The sequence below is a fragment of the Aptenodytes patagonicus genome, chromosome 8 (assembly GCF_965638725.1).
Source record: "Aptenodytes patagonicus chromosome 8, bAptPat1.pri.cur, whole genome shotgun sequence".
NCBI classification, from domain to species: Eukaryota; Metazoa; Chordata; class Aves; order Sphenisciformes; family Spheniscidae; genus Aptenodytes; species Aptenodytes patagonicus.
This window is the reverse complement of record NC_134956.1, coordinates 5,181,960-5,205,978: the sequence shown is the minus strand read 5'-3', so window position 1 is coordinate 5,205,978 and position 24,019 is coordinate 5,181,960. Positions and strand designations below refer to the sequence as shown.

The following is a 24,019-nucleotide window of genomic DNA, read 5'->3' as shown; positions in this document are numbered from 1 at the left end:
CTCGTTGTCTTCCCGCCGCCCCGTGCCCAGCCCCCGCCGGGGCCGCCGGTTGGGGACCCCCGGGGCCTGGGTGGGCGCCGCGCCCGGGGTGCCCGGTGGGGCCGGCCCTGCCAGCGGGCGGGAGGCGGAGCGGGCCCGGCCCGGGGCACCGAGCGGCTGGGCCGGGTTGGGCTGTACCGGGCGAGGCGTGGGGCTTCGCTGCAGCCGCCGGCGGGGGCGGTGGGAGCGGCCCAGGTGCTGGAGGTGGCGGCAGCCGGTCCCTGGATGCGCCGTGGTTCCTGGCGGTATGTGCTGGAGCCCGTGCGGGCTTCCCGGGCTCGGCCCCGCGGGGTGCGCGGGAACCCGGCGGCTCTCCCTTGCTCACCGGGACCGGCTTGGCTCCACGGGAGCGCAGGTGGATTTCCAGGTATCCGGCGGAGTTCGGTGTCTCTCTGGGTGCGCTCCCCTCGCGGTCCCGGGCAGGGGCGGCGGGGCAGCCCCTCGGCTCTCGGCCCCGCTTCGGGACAGGCCGACCTCGCAGGGGGCTCCGAAGGCTGACCTTGGGACTCGGCGCTGCGAGCGTGACTAACAGCAGAGGCTGTTCCAGGCAAAACAGACCCACGGTCAAACTTTTATCTTTAGTCAGCGGTGCGGGTGACTAAACGCAAGTAAATAGTCCTGCTGCACATGAAGGCATAAACGCAGAATATTCCTCGTGACCTCCTTGGCTCCTCGGAAGCAACAGGCTGCGGAGCGGCTCGCCCTAGTCTCCAGCGCCCGACAAGTCGGCGGGTATGAGTTTAGCAAGTTTTGCCGCAGGTTTGCCGGTCGCAAACTCCCCGTGTGTGCTTTTAGAGCTTAACCTGGTCTCTGCTGCTTGCGGGTGGGAAGGTGCAGGCAGGGGGACGTGGGAGCTGGGCGGCAGGGTTCGCAGTCACTCCCTGAGGTGCTGTCTCTGGTCTGGAGGAATTCTCGTGTGTCTCTTGTCGAAAGCTGTGCTCCGGCAGCGAGGGGGTAACGTCAGAGCGAGTGCTGCTGTGTCCTGGCTTGTGCGACCGTGCCAGCTGACAAGCCTGAGAAGTGCTTTGGACTAAAGACCAGTGGTCCCACTCGGGTCTGACGGAGAAGAGGACTGTGCGGTTGCAGCAGCCGGGTCCTGTGGAAATTTTCATGCTTTGGTGTCTGCAGCACAGGTGTGAGACGTGGCATGTTGTCAGCCTAGCAGAGAAGGTGTGATGCCCCGGCAGGAGTGGTGTTGCTCAACAGCAGGAATGGTGTCTCCTTGCCTTTCCCATGTCCCTTGGAGAGAGAACGGGAGAGATTGTCCTGGAGAGGTACCAGGGTGCTGTGCCAGCCTGGGGAGGAACTCCAGCTGACGGCAGTAAAACAGTCTGTCTCGTTTCGGCAGTGACAGCTATTGTAAAAGTTTTGCTGTGGGGATGATTTTGGATGGTTTGTGCCTTTCCTCCTGTTAGCTGAGGAGTAGTATGGAGGATTTAATTCTAATAATGATTAATTTGAATGAGGAAAATGCAAACTCTGAATTCTTGGGCAAACAGGGGTCATGTAAATAAATGTTTCTGGCATTCTTTGTGGCACTTGTAGACTGTCTACCAATTACTTCTGGTCTCTTGCTGAATCAGTGGGAGGCTGTTGCTCCTTGAGCTCCAAGTACTTTGGCGGTGATTTGGGTGAAATACAAATAAACACAGTTGGAGCGACCTAGCGTGTCTGAGCTCTTGGTATGCTGAAAATGTTTGTTCTTAGGATACTTGTGCAGTCTGGAGAGCTCTGTACCTTAAATCCAATTCGCAGAGGACCGTGACCATGTTTGAGCTGTGAAAAATAAAAGATCAACCCAAAGAATCTGTGCTTTTAGGGCTTGTTCTGCGAGATTGAATAAGTTTGAGCAAACTACTAAGGTGCTGCTGGACGGAAAGTTAATATATTAACCTGCGTGAATACGCTGGGTAGGTGCACTTCCTAGTCTAGTGCTTTTTTCTATCTGTGTATCTCCCTGCACTTATCCATTGGCTTAAACTGTCTTTGGTTCAGCTTTTCTCGGATAAAATTTTAGCTTGCCAGTGGGAAAGATGGTTGTATATATTTGATGTTACCGCTTTCTCTGTCATTGCATTTCTCATGAGCATCCAAGCTGATCTGCTGGTGCAACACTGTCCAAGTCCCCTGGCCAGGCAGGCCCGTTCCCTTCCGCTCGTGGGTGCCTGCTGGGCCCGTGAGCTGATCACCTGGGGACCAGCAGAAAGCTCCCTGGCTCTTGCGTGTGATTTGTGAGCTGTTCTGGGTGTCTGAGGAGGAGGAGACAGGGCAAGGTGAGTGGCATGGCTTTTTTTGGGGGGTCTGGGGAGGCAATGGGGGCCTCCCTCTTCTGTCGGCAGTGACCTGCTCAGGTGGGCAGATATGTCTTGAAACCGCGGCCTGAATTAAAAGCTGGAGCTTCTTGCCTGATGGGAGCTTCTGCCCAAGTTATTAGCCGGGGTGCAGGCGATGTAAGGCACCCTAGGAATGCACCCTGTTTTCCCGAATGCCGTGTCCTGCTCAAGGTCACCTCAGCTCAGCAGTGCTGGTTTCTGGGAGCCAGGCTTGATGCACGCTAGGAAATTCCCCGGAATCTCTGCCGATGGCAGCAGTGCAGCCTTGTGGCTCTTCCGCGTCCAGGGTCCTGTCCCTGGGCAGCGTGCTGGGACCCGAGAGCCGAGGGGGCCTCTGGGCTCCCACGGCTCCTTACTGTGGCCCTTGCATATGTCTAACTGCAGAGAGCTCATAACGGCCCCCCAAACCTCAACACAAATGGTGTTCTGTTATGTGGCCCCCTGAGCTGTGTCACTGCCGGGCCACATCACTCCCGATGCCGATGCCACCACGGTTGTCCCAGGGTGAGGCGCAGTAAGCAGCAGAGGGTGAGGTTGTGTGGGATGGCTGAGCTGATGTAAGGTTTGCTGCTTTCAGAGAGGAGAGGTCCAATCTCCAGACACGCAGTTATGGTGTTTGCAGTCGTCTTGCTGAGCTGATCTTTTTTTTTTTTTTCCCCCCTCCTGGGTTAACTTTCTGCAAATTAGTAACCCGGATTGTCCATGGAAGGAGCTTGTAAATGCCCCAGCCAGAAGGAGCTTGTCAACACCCCGGCAGTGCAGGTGGAGAGGAAGCAAGGCCCAGCCTGGAGGAGAAGGAAGACGTGGGCATGGTCCCCATGCTGAAGAGTGGTGGGTTAGCTCAGCCAGCCTCATGGTTTGATGCTCTTAAAAGGGCCCTTCTCTTTCCCTGCTTTCACCTGTGCCCTCTTGCCTCCTCCCATGTGCCAGCTGTGGTGCTGAGCTGATGCGTTGATCAACTGATTCTGCTAACTTGGCATAAAACTGTTCTTTTTTCAGCTAGACTCTTTCTTCACTGGCTTAGCAAAGTGGTCAGGAGGGGAGCTGGACCATCCTCAGGCAGGGAGCTGTTGTATGAGCAGAGCTCTCCCTTGGCATGGTGCTCTTAGCCATAACAGATATTCAGTTCTTCAGGGCTGAGGAGTGCCCCCAGTTTCACTGTCCTGCAGGTATCCTGTAGGCCTGGAAAGTAATTTTTGGTGGGATTCAAAGCACGTTATCCCTGGCAGACCTTCACATGCAGAGGGTGGGGCTTGGAAACAGCAGTAGACCTTATCTTAGCCTCACAGGTAGACAGTGTTCAGCTTTGTTTTGGGTTTGTCTTTAGAAAAACAGGCTCCTAGCCTCATCTGACCTGTAAAGGCATATGTGAATGAAGGTTTCCGCTGATGATGTCTCCTTTCTTCCCCTTTTCTTGTGTTGTGGTCTCACAGCAGTGCTCAGCTATGGCATTTGCCATCATTGCAACCCCGAATAAGGGTATGGTGTGTATTTTCTACTGTGCTTTCTGAGAAGGTCTCAATTCATAGAGGGTTACATGGGCAGCTTCGGAAATATTTTGGATCCTGGCTCCTCGGAGCTTTCCAACAAATTGGCTTAGAAGCCTCTTCCTGCAGTACTTGATGTTGCAAATACTCCTTGGTAAGGACCTGACGAGCGGCATTCCTCCCCTCCCTCCTCAGGGGCTGAAAAAGTGATTACGGGAGAGGTTTCAGTTTACTCTAGCGTAGTTACAGGTCAGGCGAGTGCTGAATGCATATAGGCAATGAATTCACACTGGGTCTTTTCTTTTTTTGAACTAGATTGTACATTTAGACTTCAGAAAGCTTAATCTTCTGTGAAGTGTGTTCCTTAAGGGTGGGGATTAGCATTCAGTAATTTTGATGAGAGTTTCCAGTAGCAGATACTGATCATTTTATATCAGTCCCAAGGGCTAGGGATTGATTTTGGATGAGCTTGAGTAAGAAGAGGCTGGGCGATAGTTTCAACCAGCAGTTTTCCACTTGAGTGTTGAATTACGACAGGTGATGTGAAAGCCTCATGCCACTGTCACAACTTCAGATCGCGACGTGGGGGCTGCCTATGCTGTTGGTCCTGTGCTGGGGTGGCACTGCTTGCTTCTTGTCACATAGGCTTCTTCCCTCTTTCTTGTGCAAGGTCAGCCCCCAAATGGACTTTTCCAGGCTCTTCGGGAAACGCATCTCTTCCCAGAGCTCACATGAGGCCCCGAAAGGGTTTCCTTGTATGTGTGGCTTCTTTGGGACTTTTTGATTACAAGGGAAAGGGACTGAGAGTGGTTGATTAAAAACGATCCCTGTCTCTAGCGCTCGGTTATTCAGCAGTCCAGGATGCTGTTCAGATACCGCTTTAGTCAGAGTAGAAATAGTTGCTGAGTTTTTCCAGTATGGCTTCTGCGCCTCTCTCGTAAACTTACTCTCTAAAGCAGCCCTTCAGTACTGGTCTCTAGCTGAGAGTTTCCTCCACAGCAAGGAAAAGTTTCATCAGGCCTTCTCTAAATATTGCTGAAATAATGTGTAGAAATGTAAGGTGAGATCTTTTGTTATCTTTGTGTTGTGGCTCTTAGGATTCCTACAGGAAGCCCTTACGCAGGTGTGGGCTTCTAGATGGGTAGTGAGAGGCATTTTGATCCAGGAGGCAGAAAAAGATATGAGTGTGTGCTGATACTGAATGCTTTGGGGCTTTCTTTTTCCTCTAAGGAAAAGACCTTCCCTCTAGATCTGCTTTCTCTGAGGGCGAGTACTTTGCTTTTCCCAAAGTAAGGGGTTCTTCTAATAAAATGGCCTTGCAGTCATCTACAAATACAGAGTTTGATGCTAGTGGAAAATCTGGCACGATGATTTTGACATTGGGATTGCAATGATACGAATATTTGAGGCTGCAATGATTCCCTGATTGTGTCCCTTAGACTTTCTAGTTAGGTCTTGACATCTGTGGGAGTGTGAGCTCTCTGTGCTGTAGGAGCTGATTCCTGCATGACAGACCATGCATTGTGTTTTCCCACCCCAAAGGAAATATTTTTAGTGGAATTTTTATGATAGTGCCTGGGGCCTGCATTAGAGAGTAAAATGTGGTTATTCTAAAACCTTCTCTGAATTAAACTTTACAGGATCCTATCAGGAAGATACACAGAATCAGTGTAGTTGTGTCTCTCTAAAAATTAGACTTCTACCTCTACAGATGCAGGGTAAAGACTGGCTGGAGACAGGGGTGGGACTGCGCCGATTCAAGGGGAGAATCTTCCTCTAGTATTTTTCCTAAAATTCAAAACCCCCTTGCCTGTCTGCTCCGAAAAATCCTCAGCATCTTCTTTCTCCTGCATGCTGTACGGTAGCACATGCTTTAAGACATGTTGGAAAGTATATTTTCAGTAGTACTGGCAACAACTGAACTTAATAGGCGCAAACAACTTGTATCATTGGTTTCATTAGTTCTCGCATTGAGTTCATTTAAAGCTTCTGCCATGTGGTGTTTGCACACAGAATAGCTGTTGTATGGGGTGCGTAAGTGGTCCTGCAAGTTTTGGAGTGTGGTCACAATGCAGATCTGTCCATCCTGTGTGGAATAAAACATCAGGAATAGGGCAGTAAACCTTATTTTAATTACTGTCCAGGTCAGATCAGGTGTTTTTCAGGCTGGGCACTAATGTTTTTGTTGGTGGCAGTAATACAGAAGTGATTTGGACTAACAACCTCATGTAATCTAACAGAAAGGTCTGTGCCATGGCGCTGTACGTATTTGCATGATATCAATTCAGTTCCCCCAGAGTGACCTGTTTGGCCAAAATGTGAAACTTCACATCCTCTGCGTGGGAAATTTTGTGCTTCCAGCAGTGTTTGTGAAGCTGGTGCTTTACGTTTATCTGTGTGCCAGCAGCCTTGTGCTGGTTGCTCTTTCAGGAAACACTTTATCACATCTTGGAATAAAATTTTGTTTGAATATCAGGGGTCAGCCCTTAGGGAGGTAAGAAGTTTGATCTTCTGAGAATAACAATTGCTGAGAATAAATACAAATCTCCTTCAGAAAGGTAGAGAGGAAGCTAAAGCACCATGTTGTAACAGTACTGCATGCAAAACCCCATGAACCCTTGGTAGTAAACTGTTTGTAAGAAAAGTGTAAGAATAGGGCTTCATAGCCTCATGAAGACTTTGTAATCGAAGCTGATGTGGAAAAGGGCTTCATTTGCTACTGGCAAAGATGTAAAATTGTATATTGTGGCCTTAAAGCATTGAGAAGGCAGTGGTGTTCCTCTGTGTGGTAGTGGTGATAAGCCGAGATAAGTTGTGTGCGATTCTGTCTGCTGAACGTAGCAGAGTGAAGTACTCCGTGATTGCCATGGCTAATTTAGGCGTGAGAAGGCTTGCTTAAAAGCCTCGATCAGAGGTGGACGCGCTCCTGGAGTCTAGAAGCAGTACTCCAGACCTGTGATGCGGTTCAGTCACCACCCTCCCCTCAAACCAGTGTCCCAGTGCTGGTACCGTAGTACTGCATGCCCCTTATTCTTGGAAACTGGAATCCCAACCCTCCTTTTCCTTCTCCCCGCCACACTGGTTCTGTGCTGCTACACCAAAGCCTGCCATGCTCCCGAAACGTCCTGGTCATTGGATCGAGTGGAAACGGTGCAACTGCTGCTCGCCCTTGCCTCCGCCTCCTGCTTTCCCCCGCTCCAGCAGCGGCTGTGGGAGGTTGGAGCCGGGACCTGCTGGGACGGGTAGGGCTGTGCATCGCTCGCTGGCGCCTCAGTGACTTTTGGTCTGCAAACTGGATGTGGCTCTGTGAGCTCAGCCCGGTCTGGCAGTTGGCCGTGCCTGGCCCATGGGTGTCCCGGGGGAGAGGGGTCGTGGTACTGTCCTGCCGTCACAGGAAGAAGCTGTTTCCTGCAGACCTCCGCGCTGCATCCTGGTGCTGTGTGCTTTGCTCTGGCGTGACCCAGCTCAGCAGCCTCCAGCCCTTTTCTCTTCCCCGAATTGAAGGCTCTTAAAACTTCCCCTGGAGGTGCATAACTTTGTATAGCGAACTTAATCCTGCTGACTTCAGGTAAGCCTTTTCACACCTTTTATGGATTTCTTATAGTCTGTTCACATGCTGGTTGAAAACCATTGCCTTGATACGATGCTTCAGGAGATCGTTTGAGGCAGCTTCTCCCCTGCTCCATAAAGAAAAGAAGAGAACAGAGGAGGCAGTGAGATTTAGGATTTGATTTTTTTCCTGAAGTTAAGATGAAATCAAGATCCTGCTAATAGGGGCGGTTCTGCCCTCTGCCTTTTGTGCCTTGGCTGCACTTACTTGTGTTTTGTGATGGGTCGGTCAGCTCAGAGCCTTCTGGAAAAGCAGTCCACCACCAGCATGAGAGAGATCATGGAGAGCAAGGCTGGGTGCAGAGCTCTTCCCTGTGACTGTCTTTTGGACTGGTGTAGTATGTGGCTTGGTCACTCCAGCTGAGAGCCCAGGGAAGAATGCTTCACATGCTAAAGTCCTATTTTCTGGTCATATATGGGAATTCAGGCTGGCTAAGCTGACTCCCTGTGCAAGTGTTTAGGGGTGGGATTCTTCTTTAAGCAGTGACTTAAGATGATGATTCTTAGCTAATTCTGTGTAGCTGACTCTAAGCCCTGTTTGGGACCAGCAGTCTTGGGCTGTGCCAACTGGAAAAGGTCAGCTGAAGCTAGGAGCCGCCTGGGCGCACAGCTAGGTGTCTGGTCTGCAGTGAGGAAGGGCCACCCTCAGTGTCAGTAGAAGCAGATGGCTCGGCTCTGCAGCCTGGACTGATCCAGGAGCAGACACCTTTCATTTCCTGGCGTGTCAGTGTCTGCTCCGGTTCAAAGCAGACCCAGGCATGTACAGAAGCTTGTAAGCACATGGGTCTGCATCTCAACAGAGCAGAAAAGCTGTCCGCTCCCTACTGGGAGTGGAGGAGGAGTCTTGGTGGGAAACTTGGTGACGTAAATCTACTCTAAGGAGATGGGCTTGAGGATCAGCTGGAGTAATTGAAGTGGCCAGTGTCCTCCTGCTTGGGCTTTGTGGTAGCAGCCAGCTGAGCTGATTTGCAAAGCACTTTTAAAGGCAAACAGTTGTCCTGTTTACCTTGCCTCGCCTCAATGGAGAGGAATTACCTGTGTCAGCAGAACTGGGCAGTTATTTTTCTTCTTTAGGCTTGGTTGGGAGGAGTATACATTTGAACTCTTCTGGGTGTAACTAGTTAAAGATCCTTCTGGAGCAGAAACAATGCAAAACACTGCTGCTCTCCATCTGGGTGGTGATCCTGAATGGAAGCGCAGCCCTTTGGGGAAAATGGTGCTACATCAGTAGCTGATGCTGCCGAACAGACTGCATATTGCTCCAGGTTTTCATCTTAGGCTGGTCTCCTGGACTCAAACAAGTTGACGATGCGGAGGCCATTCATGCAGGAAAGAGGTCTTGCAGCAGCGTCTTGTTCCATTTGCTGTTGGCAGGCTTTAGAGCAGTCCCTTGCGTAGAAAAGTCACATGAGAAAAGCATTTAATGTATTTTTAGATGTCTTTTAAAGTGGCTTAGTAGCTGAAAAGAAACCTGCGTCAGGTCACTTGCCTGCTTGCAGCAGTTTGCCCAGAAGTGCTTGAGCAGACTATTAATGTGGAATAGATCTAGTCGGAGGCTTCTGCTGTAAGGGAGTTGTGTTGCATGCTATCAGGATGCAGCTGGCTGTGGGAGGCGGCCCTTGCTGTCAGTATGTGTTGCTTAGATGCTGGTTAGGACAGTAGTGGGAAATGAATGGGAGATGTCCAGCTCAAACCAGTTTAATTTCTTTTTCCCTGTATCTTTTGGAATGGTTCGGGTTTTCCTTGGCGACTTTGTGCAGTGCTCTTGCACGGCGCAGTTTTTTACAGGGTCCAAACTTGGCGTGCTCGGCTTCTCGGTTGGTTTGAGCTGGTGCTGCTGGCAGAAGAGGTCCTGCCTTTCACTTGGCTGGTGCAAGGGAAAAGAGAAGTAGTCTTGCAGACCCTGCATCCAGCCAGGAAGCTGAGCCAGATGGAAACTGGCCTCTTGTTTGTCTCTTGCTGGGTTTCTTTAATGTGTGTCAGTTCTCCCATCCACTTCCCTGTGCAGCTGTAACACTTGTACCAGCACAAAGGGGGGAGAGGAGTGGGATGCGGGGGGTGTGTGGAAATGCTTCCTCTGGAAGTAACACCAGCTTAAAATGACCGTGAAGCTGGCTGTGATGCTGCTGTGGGGCTTCAAGCAGGCCAGGGCACATCTGCCCTGGGAGGATGAGTCGGGGAGAAGGTTCAGCCATTCCTTTCTCTACAAAATGTTGAGTTTCCAGGTCTCTGCCACCGTGGGAGAATGCGTGCTGCTCATGGGTCTCATGTTGCCTGATCTCTTGAGATCTTTGTGAGCCATTAAATAGGAGGAAAAGTGCACTGGAGTAGGAAGGAAGCATGATGTATTGCATTGCCTTGCGTCAGGGACGGGAGTATCGCTGTAATGCATGCACTGGGGGGTGGAAGTATGAGCTGAAATCCTGGGTTGCACGTATGGGGTGAGATTATTGGTGTGTGACAGTTATTTGGTGCTTGTTTGGTGGCTGGGCTGTTATAGGAGTGCCTACCAGATATGAAGAAAATTTATTTCCTGGAGTCCTGCCCTTTCAGAATAAGCTAAAAGAATGGGAAGTGATGGCAGGTGGGGAGAGCAGGGGACTTGAGAGAAGCCTCCTTTAAGAGCAGCAGTATTTACGTAACAGCAAACACAAAATATTATGTAAATAAGACAAGCTGTGAATTTTACCTTGAAGCATCTGGTGAGGTGACTCCTCAGTGATAGTGTGTAGGCAGGTGGGACAAGAGAGCTGGAAAGTGCCAGATCTCTCTCCTTGTTCTCTGAAATGGTTTTGACCATAAATGATGAAAGTCTGTGCATAAAAGGAGGAAGAAGCCAGACAAATTAAAACCTGGGAAAAGGTGAACTTTTTTCTCGATTGTTTGCTTAGGGTACTTAATAATTGGAAGAAATAGCTGGGGGGAGACTATGGCTTTCCCATCTCTTGAAGCCTTCGACTAAAGATTTGCTTTAATCAAGTGAGGGAAACTTTAGGGACCCATGTAACAGATCTCACTAAATGCTGGCCATGAATGTTTAAGAACATAATCTAAAATACAAATGTTGTTGAGCTTTTCAATATGACCAGCTAAACTAAATGTGTATTTCGCAAGCAAATTTGTTTTTCTTGTCCCTGCCACTTAAAATTGTGTGGCTGTGCTAAGAGCTCTTCTGAGATGTCACTGCATCTCACCCAAAGCCCCAAATTGCTGCTTAATTGATGCCACCTCACTTTGAGCCCAGGTTTCTGGAGATGAATTGTAATGGCGAAAGCGGAGCCGGTGCTGGAGCACGGTGTTTGTAGGTGGGTATGCTGGCAGAGGTTGTCTCTGGGGGTGCCACAAGACCGGTGCCTGCCACGTGTTGTCTGGGGCGGGTTAAAGCCTGGTGTGTGCTCTCAGGCTGCGGCGAGGCAGGAGAGCACGGCAGCAGATGGACGGCTGCATGTGCTGCTGTCGGGACTGCCTTGTAGGGAGATGTGCCGGCAGCCCGGGACCTTCCCGTCCCTCCTGGACCGGCTGCCGGCCATTTCTGGGAAGGCTCCTGGGGCTGGTGGCTCCTGTGAGGCTTGCCCGTGGGGCTGGGGATGTTTACACCTGGCGTTTTGCCTGGGGTGCCTTTTAGTGCATGTATAAATACCAGCAGGTTTCAGATGCGTTGCAGATTCTCCTCTGGTCCTTTTTAAAGCCCGAGTCATAAATAGGTTGGTGCTCGCTTGTGGGTCTGGCTGATCTGTCATTAGAAATGATGTAATGATTAAACGCAGTGTTGTGGTGGCTTTCCTCCGGTGCTGCTCTCCTAGGTCTTGTTTTTCTGTTCTTTTCAGGTCTGAGCATCGCAGGTGCCAGGTGAGATACACTTAGGCCCTGAAATAAAGTTAATTTAGTAGAACTTGCTATGAAGCAATGTTTCTTATGGTGACCTAGACCGGCCGCAGTTTCTCTTCTCTTTTGATGCAGACGCCGATTGTGCTCGCTCCGCTTCCCAGGGAGCCTGTCCCAGCTGCAGCACAGCTTTGCACTAGATTTTATAGTTAACGCTCTTTGGAATAAGTGTCATTTTAAAAGTATCCAGCCAAGAAAGAGCACAAGATGTAATTCCAGTGAAGGTTTTTTTTTTTTAGAAGGACGGTAGTTTCTATTAGAGGGAATTGGCAGCGCCTGGCCTTTAGCCCTGGGCGGGAGATGAGCTTTAAGGGTGTGTCCCTTTGCTGCGGGGTCCGAGGTGCGTTTCTGAATTCCCCCAAACAGTGCAAAGCTCAATTCAAGACATTCCTTGCACGTTTGGTATTTTTATAGTTAAACCTGTGAAGCTTTTGTGTACGAAGCAGAGGTCCTGGGAAGGGATGAGAAACAAGCTATTTTTACTCCATCACAAATAGGGCTTGGCATGTTTATTTTAGACTCCGGAGCCGCTCAGGCCAGTGTGGAGTTTTTTAATAGCCTTCTACTGTTACTATCAGATTAAAAAATAAACCTGAACTCTGGAAATCACAGGAAAATAGGGTGCCCCGGTGTACTTGGCTCCAGTGAGGCTCCGAGGAAGCTGCAGGGAGGAGGTGGTGGCGTTGCCTATGTCGTGCAGCCTGCTGGTCTTGGGGTCTCCTGCATGCCAGAGGAGGCTTTGCTGAGCCACCAGCTGACGATGGACTACGTGCCCTTCTATTGTATAAACTGCCCTGCAGAGAAGCTGTTGCTTGCTAGGTGTCCTAGCTGGATTCTAAAGTCCCCAGCAGAATAACTTGAGGAGCTCTGCAGAGCAAGAGCAGAGCTTGGCCATTAGGTGAGCGGTGCTGCAGCAGGTCATCTGCTGCCTCCTGCTCTAGAGAAGATTCGAGTTGCCAGGTCACCAGCATAGCATTGAATCTTTTTTTTTTTTTTCCTGTGGAGAAGTTCACCAGGCAGTGGGAGGTGAAATTAATGAGACCTGCTCATCTTCCTGCTGCCACTGGAGTCTGAAAGAGGGAGGATTTAGGTCAGTCCTGCTCGAAGAGTGGGAGGACCTGAGGTGGGCCCTGTCCCCAGCCTTGCATGGCCGGCTCTCTGGTCTTGCTGACGTGGTGTGGTTGAGGAGTGTCCCTTTAATTGCAGGTGTGCTTTATGCAGGCACTTCAAACTTTTAAGCTCTTTATCCCGGTTTACTATTAGAAGCTATTAAAAGTGTGGCCAGTGGTGTGTTCACACCGTGGTGGTGGTGTGCACGATTTTCAGTGGTGGGTCACAGCCTCTTCATGTCAGTCATTGTACAAACGTGTAACTCAAGCATCCCAGATTGCGTCTGCCCACGCAGACTTAACCAAGTGCTTTTGCTTAATCAAGATACCTAGACAGCAGCTAGCCCAGACCTCCGGGCTGGGAGATCCTGGTTGAGCCCCTGGTCTGATCCAGCCCCTGTGGGGTGCAGGCTGGAGATGTAACTGATCTGCGAGACTGCGATGTTTATTATGAAGCAATACTCGACTGAGAAACTAGTCGAGTTATTGCCTATTTGATTGATTCACTAATAAACACTGCTGATAGTAACTTACAGTTCAAGCATTTTGCACACTTACAACTCTAAAGCTGGTAATTATTACTGCTAAATCTGATGAATCGCACTACTGCTGAATTGCAAATCTGTTACCCATCCCTCCCATGCTACTTTGTGTTAGGGTGTGAGTTTGTCCCACTTTGCCCTCCCATGGCAAGTCTTCTGGACACAGACTGGGTGGAGAGTCCAGCGGGTTGTCCAGGGGGTTTCACCAGCATCCCAGGGGGGTTGAGCTTGTGCATTGGGGTCATGGCTGTCCCTAGGTGCCCCTGCTCCTACCAAATGAAGATTGACCCTCCTTTGTTCTTTATATTACACCTTATTCTCCATTTTTTTTTTTCCCCCCCTTTATTTCTGGACTCACCTCTTCATTGCCCCTGTCCCTCCCTTTCTCTGCCCAGACTCCCAAATAACAGCCCCTTATTACTTTCTGCTCATTGGTTTCAACCCTGCTACATCTGTACCCAAATCTGGCGTTCCTGTGGCCTAGGCAATCTCAACCTTGTATGGCTGTATCACTGCTATGGTCATCTTGGTACAGGTGGCTGTGCAAGTCCCCACACTCCAAAGCTCCCCTACAGTTATGTGGTTCGTGCCAGTGGCATGTTGGGTACCCTACACCTAAGATAAATGTCCCTAAGACAAATCCCTCCACTTTAGCCTCAATTCCTGTGTCCAGTTAAGCAGCTTCTTAGGTGCAGTCCGCATGCCGGTACAACACATTAACATTTTTCAGTTTTTAGGTTTACCCAGCATCCTTACCCTGGAGCTGTTGGAACCGCTGCTGTGGCTCCCTGTGGAGGTCCCAGCTAGCTGTGACCAGTGGTGCTCCACCAGGACCTCCTGGTGGACCTGCTCGCAGCTGCCCCTGAAGAATTTACAGAGCTGTAAGGATGGGAAAGGAGATAGAGGGGTCATCTAGTCCTGTTTCTGCTGAACGGTCATGGAGCATGGCTCCTCTAACCTGACTTAGCAGATAACTCGTGAGGCACGCTGGCAGGCAGCTACCTGCCCCGCGTACCTGACCCAGCAGGCATGCCTTCTCTCCATCTCCCCGGCAGGGCTGGTAGAGATGACTGCAGTACCTTAGGGGTATTTTCCCCTCAATAGCAACCAAGAGCTTGAAGAGCAGGAGGTTTTGTGGTGGGGGTTGGTGTTTCAGCTTGGTTGTTATCTGTTTGGTTGACTTAAATCTGGCTTTCAAAAATAGGTAAGGCAACCAGGCTCGGAGTGTCTGGTCTGTTCTCCAAAGAAAACACATGCTTGGCCACAGCTGTGTGTTTTTTGGATTAAGCAGGCCCGGATTTATTTGTGAATATTAATATTTGTGTACTGTAAAGCGCCGGTGGAAATCTATGCTCTGAAGGTTAAGCCATGTTTTGTCGATATCTCTGGTGCACAAGAACCGCTATCCCTGATGGGGTGGGAGCTTGGAGGGGCAGAGCGACCAGCAGAGCTGGGGTGCAGGATCTGTCCTTTAGCCATACCCTGCTGTTTGCTAGTGCTTTGGATCTCCCAAAACTGCCAACTGCTGTGTCTGGGTTAGATACCACTGTGAATGCAGTGTGTTTGGGTGGAAGAGGTGCATGGGTCTAGACCTGCCTTTGCGTGGCCCCATTGAAGGATTTTGACACAAACTTTTACAGGCAAGCAGTTTCCTCTCTTTCTTAGCTCCCTATTTGCAGGCAGGGTACCCAGGTTAGGATGTAGGATGATCTGTTTTCCCTCTGCCTGCCACTTTGCCCTGTCTTTAGAGGAGGGGGACAGGGCCTTTGGGGAGCTTTGGCACGTCTGTGGTGTAGTTGGCTTGTTATGTGCAGTACTTGTGTCCTGGCAGCCTCGCACACTGCTCAAACGGAGATCCCAGAAATTGCTGCCAGTTGTATGTGCTGTGGCTTTGTCAATGACAAAAATACCTAGTTCTAAAGAGAGTTACTTTGCATGCAGAATTACTGGTGTATTTTCTTTTGCTTATTGGCCTGTAAAAAATGAAAAACCCCTAGATTTGAAAATAAAACCAGTGTTGTTGGTTCGTGAACAAAGATGTGTTAATCCACAGAACTCGGGCTTGATGTATTAGTAGAGACCTAATGTTACAACACAGAATAAATGTGTTTGTAGAAAGCACCTGAAAGCCCCAAAGATGATCCTATGCTATAACGTAGGTAACAGGGCACAGCTTTAAAAATCGGCAGCAAATTTGGCTGGCAGCCTACAGGTCTAAAATTTGAAGCATTGCATTGCACTTGACTAATACAAGTTTTGAAACAAAGTGACTTAAAATACTTATTTATAGAAAATATACTCAGGGACTGGAATGCAACTGTAGTAATGCTTAAAATATCCCTGGAAGAGTTGCACGGCCGGTCAGTGTTCGTTTCCCAAACTCTATTTTTGACTCTTCCAAACATTTCCATAGGTCTTTCAGAGAGCTTTTCCCTGGCATGCCGTACCCCTAGGCTGCTGCTGGCAGGCTGGGAGAGCCGGCGTGCCGGGAGGGCTCTGCGCTGAGCCCCCCAGCACGGCAAACCCGCAGCTCTTGCCCGGCGGTCTCAGAGCAGGGTGCTGCCGGGGCCTCCTGGCGCTGTGAGCCCCTACCCCAGCTGGCATGGGTCCCTTACCCCAGGACAGGTGCAGCTGCGGACTTGCCCTCCTTGTGCTGCCAGAGGAATTCAGCCCTCCGGCCAAATGACTCGCTCCTTTCCTGGGACGAGCCAGCCTGTCCCCTGGTGAAACGGCCCTTCCCCGGGTCCTCGCTGCTGGGGGCTCTCCTCCTGCAGCTCAGGGTGACCTCAGGGAATGAGCATCCCACCACGCACACTGGTCCTCCTTATGCACCCTGAGCAATTTGCTTTATTTCTTTTTTTCCCGTGTTTGCTGCACTGGCTTCACCCTGGCTTTTCTCATCCTCCTGGTTTCCTCAAAACTGGGAACCTGTCAGGTGCATTTTTATCAACAGAATATCCCTAATGGGCAGCTCTTACCTCTTAAATAATCCTCTTGAGGAAGAGGAAGCCAGGAGGGTTGGGAACAGTGTCTATAACCACCTTATTGCTTGCAGCTTCGAGACCTGGAAGGAGTTGAAATCAATGTGTTTGTCGCTCCTGCAGAATAAACAGCCTTGCGAGGACTTTGGCAAGCGGAGCCGTGGCTGTCTTTCTGAGGCTGTTGTATAGTTTGCTTTCTGGGACAAAGGCTACTTAGACATCCGGATTGCATTGGGGATTTTAGGGGAAACATGAATTTATTAGTTTGCTGTGAATGGAGAATGACTTTGACTGCTTCGCGAGCGTGCTTTCACCAGCTTACTACTGCACGGGCTAAATCCACGTTCTCCTGCTTCGGAAGGAGAAACTGCAACTGTGGAGGCTGTTTGCTGTGCCCTGGGAACAGGGGGCTGAGCAGACCTCTCCTGACCTTCTGGTGCGTTGAGAAAACATGCTCATTTTATGGGCAGTTAATTTATGGAAAGTTCCTGTTTAAATTTCCTCCAAGAGCTGTAAAACCAGAGGACAGCTGCACCCATTAGCCAGCTAATCGAATGCTGCTCACACCTGGCTCGCCCTCCCCTTCCCCTTGCTGCTGCTAACTTTTGGCTCCTTCGTAAGAGCAAGTGCGGCAGCTTTGGGAAATACCCTCAAAAACTGGTTGGGAAGCTGCTCTGCAAAGGCGGGGGGCTGGCCAGTGCTCACGGTGTTTGGGGTGTCCTGCTTGCCGAGCCACAGCTCTTGGGGCTGGGCTTTGTCCCCCAGGAGTGTCTGGGATAAGTCAGATTTTGTATTGCGTTCACCCTGGTTTATAAAGGCACCGCTACGCTGTCTACCTTAAGGAGTGGTACTGCCTGTCGATGGAGATAACCACCCTGGCCTGAAACAAAAAGCCGGTTTGTATTTTGCTCCTCTTCCAGGTGTGGGGAAAGCTGCACTTATTTCCTGCTGCTGTCTCCCTCCTTCCCCAAATATGGCAGATAAGCAAAAACTCGTAGACTTGTTTGCAGTTGTGTTTGTGCCTCTTTCAGTGAAAGAAAATCACTTTTAGATGGGTGCTGGGGCACCCGAACTCCAGAAACCCTGCTTCACCTTGGCTCCCTGCGGCAACCAGGCTGATAGGATTTCAGTATGGGTATGCGCTCTAATAAATTTGATGCTAATAGCTAATTTTGATCAAGTTTGACAGAGAGGTCAGGATCTTAAAGACACCGAGCTCTTAAGAGAGCTCCTCGGAGCTGCTTTTTCCTCTTCTGACAAACAAGCAGGCTCATGTTCCACCCCTCTGCTTCAAGGCTCCGCTATAGTTGTATGGATTTATTTTCCTTCACCTTCTTTCCGTGTTAAAACTAACTTGAAGAAAAGGAGGAACTTCCAGCTCATGTCCGGGGCTGAAAACCAGAACTAAACTCCTGCTCCTTCACTCCCAGAAATACCTGTTGCTGCTCTGAACAGCTGTCCTGCCCGGTCTCCCGGCTGTCCGTCCTAATCAGCTCTCCGCTGCGGGCAAGGCAGTGAAGCCTTCACCCTTTTGGAGAGGCTAGTGTTTTTTCACCCTTAATCTCCCTTTTATTCTAGGGGGTGGTTGACCGGTGCAGAAAATGACTTTGGCGTGAGCAGCTGGAGGGTAGAGAGACTCTTCTGGAGCCCCATGCTTTATCTGCCAGGAATTTAATAGAGGTATGGTGGCGGGAATGAGCAAAGGGGAGCACTTAATGCCCATTATAAGCTTCTGAACCTGCGAGGGCTCCTGGAATAAACCCCTTCAGCAGGTTCTCCGATCTGATGCAAGAAAACTGTCTTTGGCATGCTTGGGGCCTGAAATCTCTTCGTTTTGTTTAAGCTGGGGCCTGTTTCCCTTGCTTTAAATCTGCTCTGCAGCAGTTGATAAGCAGCCAGTCCCTTCTCAGGGAGAAAATGCTGCAGAAAGAAATGTCAGGAATGTGAACAGCAGGTGGGGACTGGCAGATGTACTTATCAATCACGGCAGGAGTGGTTTACTCCTCTAAAGAGCTACTGTTTGCCTCTGGCTTGGTTTGTGCGTGTCCTCTCCAACCCCCGCCTCTGGCTTGGTTTGTGCGTGTCCTCTCCAACCCCCTCCAGCCTTTACTGGGGTTGAAGATAAAAGCCCATAGTTTTCCCATTTTTTCTGGGGCATGGTGCACTCCATGCAGGACTCCCTGTTCCAGGAGGCCAGAAGAAGTGGGGTGGTGGAGGCAGACCCTCTAGATCATGCTGGAAGGGTCGCAGCAGCATACCTGGTAAATAGCATGTTTCATCTTGGGGAATAGGCTTTGGGAAATCTTGCTTCCCCGCTGCCCAAGTAGAAGGCAGACTCAATTAGTTAATTGAATTTGCTGCACTGTTGCTTTTCAAAACATGACTTCATATCTCCAAGGAGCCTGGAGTTATTTCTGCGGACGAAATCCTATTTTAAGGTGGTGATACTTTGAGGAGATCACCTGCATTGACAAGTGAGAAGACTGTGCAGCTCCAGACTGCGGAACTGCACCTGTAGAAAGGGGAGCAGGACCCTCTGATCATCGGGGGGAGGTCTGAAGGGATTCAGCCACCGTGTGAGTACTTGGTTTTTGCTGCTGCTGCTCCTGATTTTTTTGTTTTGAGCACCTTGCACTTCATATGGGGATGCCTTTTGGTAGCAGGACAGTCTGATTTACATGAAATAACAGGCTGAATGGTGAAAAGCCTTTATCTGTTGATCTCTAAGCAGCTTTCCCGGATGTGTTGGCAGTGTGTGTTACAAACAGAGCAAACCTGCTGTCACAAATGACATTATGGATGTTTTTCCCAGCCTCTAAGCTTTCATTCTATGAATACGTGTTATCCGAGTGCTTCGGATTCACTCCAGTTCTGTGCGCAGGTCCTTGCAAAACCCAGAAGAAGCCATAGACTAGTAGGTGATGTGATTAGACCTCTCCTTAGATGACTTGTCGGTTGTTTTGCTAGGCTACTTCAGCTGGCCTGGATAATGCTGTTGTCTGCAGTGCTTCAGGGCACCCATCTCCAGTCTCAGTGATTTGCCTTCATAGGGAGACTGCTGATGTAGATAGTTGAAATATTTAAAAAAAAAAAAAAAGCACATCTGCCCTGAGTCCTCTTACCGGTTTTTCTTCAGATTGTTTCTTGGTTTTGTGGAAGAGCAGTGTAAGAAAGAACTAGCTGTCCCAAGGAAGAAAAGCAATGAGAGTAAGGGAGCAGGCAGTACTACGGCGCGGAATAAAGACTTTGGGAACATAACTTTTTGCAGCAGCAAAACGTTATTTTCAAACTCTGCTCAGACAGCACCACCTTGCCTAACCAGGGCTTGTATTTGGGAGGCGCTTCCTTCGGGTTTTAAAGTAGCTTAGATTCTGGAGCAAAGGCAGCAATTTAAGCAGTGATGCTAATCAGGGTGTCACTCCTAACTGCATTTGGCCTCGCACCTTGCCTGTGGACTCAGTTGGAGGCCAGCGTCCTGACTGCACCCCGCGGCCCTGCTCCCTCTGCCCTGTGTGCAGCTCCGCAGCCCTGCCCGGCTCATGGCTGGACGTGGGTCGGCTGGTGAGTAATGTTCCCGTGGAGCTGCCTTCGAGGGGAATTATCAAGCGGAGGCTGGGACGGAGCAGGGTGTAGCGGCAGTAACCAGGGAGCACGCAAGTCCAGATGCATGTAAGATGCTGTAAGCCCCTTAGCACATTCCCGAGAAGTTGCCTCCCAGTTGCAGTGATTTGGCGGGAGCTCCCTATTGCAGGACTTCCCCGAAATAATTCCCATTTGGAGTGGATTCAGTCTAAACCTCTGGGCGTGGGGTAGCCTGCTTTAGCTGCTGTGGCAGTTTTTCCTCCGCAGGCCTGCGTGGAGGAGTGGTGAGTGTCTCCGTGGCACCGGTCACACCACCTGCTGCAGAGACTGTCTGATGGTGGAGTTGCACTTAACTCTTGAACTTAATTGCTTGCACAGGAATTTCCCATGCTGTGTCCCTGCCTCAGGCTTTGTTTCAGGTTTTCAGCAAAAGCAGTTCAGCCATTTCCAAGAGTTAAAGGATAAAAAAAGCTTTAAGTTGTCAGCATTTAAAAAACCAGACAGAACCTAACTGCTTGCATTGAGAGGTACTTGGTCTGGCACAATGGCTGGAAGGTTGGCAGCGCCGGATCTGGTTGCAAAGGATGTGCCATCTCCTCTCCCAGCAAAAACACCCAGTATCTTGTGTATCTTATCAGGTTACAGGCGTCTGAAAGGCTCCCAGTTCACTAGTGCTTTGTAGACTTGATCTGCCAAGTTAAGGTTTTCAGAGATCCTGTCCGTACAGGACCTCCTCCAGCCCGGGGCCGGAGGGGCTGAATCTTTGCTGGGGGTGGGAGGGAGGTGCTGCCACCGGCCATCCCCTGCACTGAGAGCAGGATCCTGTCTCTCCTGGGCTGCTTGCTGACAGCCATGGATGGGTGAAGAAGGGCTTGCCTGCCTCAAAGGCAGCGAGAACAAAAAGCTGGAACAGGGGTGGAGAGTAGAAGTGAATTGTGCTTGCTGTGACCAGCTCACGGAGAGCCTTAATTCTCAGGTATTCTAACCTTTTTATTATTTGCAACCTTGAGGTTTAAGTATTGTTTGTGTTACCTAGAGCAACATCATGTGGTGGTGGTGGTGGGGGCCTTAGGCTCAGCCTACAGCAATGAGCAAAGTTGCTGGCTGGCATAAGGTCTTGAGGAATAAATGAGAGGCAGTCTGTCTTCTGCTGCTGCCCTGTGGTGGGAGGCACCGCTGTTATCATTGAAAGCTTTTTTTCCCCTGTTTTTTGTGGAAGGTGCTTCAGTTCTGTAACCTGGTTTTGTTTGCTCTGGACTTTGCCGCAATAAGGTAGCGGAGACCTTTGGAGAACAGCACTGAACTTATGATTATATATGAGAAGTCCCAAAACTGCATCATTCTTGATCATTATATCACGCGTCTCCCTACAGCTGCTGACCAGCTGTTGTAGCTGTTGTCATACATGACTCTGGGAAGTGCCAGGTACAAAACTCTGCCTGAGGGGTTCAGCCTGTCCAGCAAAGGCTGAAGGTGCAGCAAAGCTGCAGTAGAGACCTTGTCTGAGCTGGAAGAAAATGCTTCCTTTGGGGAGGCTGGCGAATGAGTCCTGGCTATCTACTGCTTTAAAAACCGCTAACTGCTTTATGTGAAACACCTTCGTGATGTAGGGGAGGGCATCCTCGCCTGTCCAGTGCACAGCCAGTGACGGTGGCGATGCTGTGGTGCAGACAGAGCGTTGTGGTCCCTGATCAGAGACCTGCTAAGTGAGTGCTTGGTGACTGTAACTAATAAGCCAGGTTATCTTTGGCATAGCGTCCCTGCTTTATAAGGGATGGACTGAGCTGCTAAAACCACATTTTTCTCCTACAACATGTTATTAAGCCCAGGAGAGGCTCAAGCACCAATCTGGAGTTGCTCTTCAGAGGTGGGCTGTTGTGGAGCTGGAGGCTGATCCTGGCTGCAGTGTAACCGGTTTTTTATTTTTAAACTTTAAGCCTAGCCCCTCCAGGTGAGGAAATGGTGGTTGTGACCAGGCTTTGTAACTGGCTCTGCTGAATGACTTGTAAGTCACCTGCCCGCACCTGAACCGTTCTGCATCCGTGCAATGCCGTGCAATGTGCAACTAGGTCCTGCGGGAGTGACCCGATCTCAGCTGAGACCTACAGGTCGTCCCTGAACCTACAATCTTTTAATGACAGTAAGCCAAGGAAATACTATATAACCGTTGAAGTAAAATAACATAAGCGAAGCTTTGGTGCACGTAATTGGGTACCTAATTGCGGCGCTTGCCACCTGGGGATTGGAATTGCTCCCCCGCTCTGGAGGCTGAATGGGCCATACTGTGATAAGCAGTTTAATTGTTTCCCCACATCTGCGGCAGCGCTGTAAAGCAAAGGCAAGCTGAACACACCTTCAGAGCTTAAGGGCCTCTCTGCAACTCCAAGACTGTGGCGCTCGAGCATCTCTCTTCATACAGCCCTTATGCTCTCGCTAAACTGTTTATGTTCTCCTATGCTGTTTGATAGCGATGAGCCATCAGGTTTTTCTGGGAAGCGTTTCGGATTTACTGAGATACAAGAACAGCCATAGGCATATGTCTGCGTGAGCACCGAGGAGAGTCCAGTGGGTGCTAGTAACGGGATGCCCTCCAATTACTGGGATTCGGGCATCGCATTAGTAATGAAGATCAGGCAAGTGCTGAGCAAAAATCAAAGCAAGAGTGACTTGGGGGGGTGGATTCAGAAGAAAAGCTTGGAGTGATTAAGGACAAATGTATTTGTCTGCTGTTACATGCTCTCAGGAACACTTAGGACTCTTGTGGGTGGTTGCTGGGCTGGGAAGTGGGGTTGTCCTTGTTTCGCTCCCAGGGTCAGCATAGACTGTGCCTAGGGCTGGGCTCTGTTCTGGGTGCCTCAAGGCAGAGAAGGTGGCTCTATGGGAGTAGAGCTCGAACTAATGAAAATATGGGTGTAGAGGCACTGCTCTATGCAAAGTCTGAGTACGCCTAACTTGACTAAGATATGCAGGCATGAAGGGGAGAGTAGTTTTTGGGTGTCCAGAGTGTATGTGGGGAGCAAGAAGAGATGGTGCTTGGCTCGAACTGGTACAGAACCCAGCTGAGTGCTGGTTTAATTTTCCTTGTTGCTTCAGAATGGTGTCTGAGTCTGTTTTCCTGGGGCATACACTGGAGCTGTGATGACTTTGCCCCCATTCTTGGGATTCTTGCAGAGGGAGTAGGTAGTCATCACATGCTTTGCCTTGTTACTTTGCAGTGGGAAGGAAGTCAGTACAGGATCTGTCCCATCTTCTTATTCCAGTTTTTTCCTCTTTACAACTTGAATTCATGTTTTAATCTGCCCACTTGAGTCAGGAGGACACAGCTGTTGCTGTCTTCCATGTCTTTGTGCAGCTCTGAGTCCATGCTGGTGACCCTTCGCAGTTGTCTGGACTGTCACCTAGGAAGCTGTGGGGGACAGTGTCAGTGCGCTGGGAAGGCAGGCTGCAGTCTTTTGTTTTCTGTGTAAAAACTGCAACGGCAAGTCAAAATAGAGGGGTGCAGCCTGTGCTCACGCTATTTGAAATACACTGTAAGTTGGGTTTTTTTCCCCTCAAAAACATGGAGGTCTTGTTTCCAGCCTCTCTGACCTATACAAGATAGATTTCTTGTGAGGAAGGGAGAAGTCTGGATTTTTCTGCTGTGGCAAAACCTCAGGACCATTTCTTGAGGTCTGATACCAGATGCTGTGCTACCTAGTTAACTGGTGCAAATGTGTTACACTATGTGGGCTCCGTGGCTGCTTATGGAAGAACATCATCAGTTTTCCTTGTCTTGTCCTTGCTGTCTCTCTGCCTCCCCTTTTTCCTGCACGTACTCTGCCTTTACCCAGGTCCCAGTTTTAAATAACGTGTCTGGTGGCTGAGCAGGTCAATTTGAACCTATTTTTTTTTTTCAGTTATCTGCTGGGCTCTCCCTGCCAGCAGGAAAAGTCAGGAGTCTACAGAAACTCGTTAAGTGTCTTTGCTGCTGTATGAAGACTTTCATTTAATTTAAGCTGAAACTTGTCAGAAATGGATTTAAAACCATGCTTTCTGGAAAGCAATATTTTTCAGTCCCTTGGACTTTGGACTTTCTTGTTTGTGGAATTTGGGCACCGGCAATGGCAGGATGTGCTTGTGTTGGAATTGCTGCAGGGGGGTTGCTTGGAGCAACCCTTGAAACGTCTTTGATGTGCAGGTACAGTGCTTCGCTGCTTGCAGAGAAGGCCATGTTATCCTGCAAGGTATTTAGTAGTAGATCGTGCTGGCTTTGTGCGCGTCAGGGTTGATTCTCTAAAGGTAAGCCCTCTTTGGCCAGATCCTGAATGAAGTGAAGTAGTCTGAATGGTCTTGGGTTGAAATAATTCAGCTTGTCTCTTGATTTCTCAATACCAGAGCAGGGTGGGGAGAAAAGCTGGAGCTATCTCTCTGTTGGTGGACCTGTGATGAGCAGCTCCAGCCTTCCCTGGTTCT

The 24,019-nt window shown here is 49.9% G+C and overlaps 1 protein-coding gene across 5 annotated transcripts in view; it reads left to right on the top strand.

Annotated features, from left to right (window-relative positions):
* Positions 1–24,019, top strand: part of DAG1 (dystroglycan 1) — a 53,122-nt gene that overhangs the window by 415 nt on the left and 28,688 nt on the right. Inside the window, exon 2 of one of the 5 annotated variants that reach the window (XM_076346055.1) lies at positions 17,564–17,665. The exons of 1 other annotated variant lie outside the window; for it this stretch is intronic. The gene's annotated coding sequence lies outside the window, so the exon portion shown is untranslated. 3 more of the 5 variants (XM_076346058.1, XM_076346056.1, XM_076346057.1) reach the window with 3 other exon arrangements.